The 1,055-nt window shown below is 38.6% G+C and overlaps 1 pseudogene; it reads right to left on the bottom strand.

Moving 5' to 3' along the window:
• LOC112472583 overlaps positions 1 to 750 on the bottom strand; it is a 14,794-nt pseudogene extending 14,044 nt beyond the window's left edge.
• Positions 751 to 1,055: the final 305 nt, after the last annotated feature.

A 1,055-nucleotide genomic window follows, 5' to 3' on the forward strand; every position in this document is an offset into this window, starting at 1 on the left:
AAGAGTGCGGTGGAGATGCAAGGATCAACACAAATTCATCATGGGGGATAGGAAAACAAACTGCTTTCCTCACATGCAGTTGGTCATGGACGTCGTCCTCGTAAGTGAATATCAGTATTAGACTGTGTTCTCCTGGTTCTTAAACACAGCAGTGCACAAACCCATCACGTTGTCCTCTGGGAGACCCATGCTCATCCTGCTCTGTGTACTCAGAATTTTAAGAAAAGTCTCTCATTATAACACACTCATATTCATTATTTTCTTTATTAAATTGTCCATGTTTCCCATTATGTAGACTATTTCATGAGAACAGAAGCTGACTATCTGGTATAATCTTATGTTCCCACTGTCATTACCCTAAGTTCCAAATTAAAATTTATGTGTTGGCTTGTATTAGGTTGGGTTGTATACTACAGAAAAGCCCCAAAACAATGGCTTAAAATATAGTCTCTTATATAAAAAAAGTCCTATATTAGGCAGTTTAGAGATGATATAACAGCTCCAAAAACATAGGAGGCTCCAGGCTCTCCTTCTATTGCTCCGTTCTATGATCCTAATCAATGACCTGTCTGTCTGCTCAAGGTTGTGTTATGGTCCACGTTGCCTGTTCAGGCTCCAGCCACTCCTTTTCCCCATCTTTCCCCATCTAATTGGTTTGATTTCCTCAGCATTCCACTTAAGCTGCATTCTCAGCTTTACTCTTTTAGAGTGAGGGGTCTTGAACTCTTGTGGGCATTCTGTGAACGCCATACCGATTGAATCATAAATCAAATAACAGCTACTCTAGTGCCTCTCACGTTTAAGGCCACTCTGTAGTCTTTACCTGTACCTTCTCGTTATCAACTATAAACTTTCTCTGTGCAAAGAGAAATGTTTTAGATATGCCGATAAGTGTGATTTTTCTCAAATGAGTCACAGAGGTTAATTTGTATAGCAATTCAATGATTTTTTTTTCTTTATAGCATCACAGATGGCAGTGTTGCGTAACCATATTATAAACTCTGTTCCTGTAAAACTCTTCAGCTAAATGTTCACCATTTATCATTTAATTTTGT

Source organism: Pteropus alecto, unplaced genomic scaffold, assembly GCF_000325575.1.
Source record: "Pteropus alecto unplaced genomic scaffold, ASM32557v1 scaffold87, whole genome shotgun sequence".
Taxonomy (NCBI): domain Eukaryota; kingdom Metazoa; phylum Chordata; class Mammalia; order Chiroptera; family Pteropodidae; genus Pteropus; species Pteropus alecto.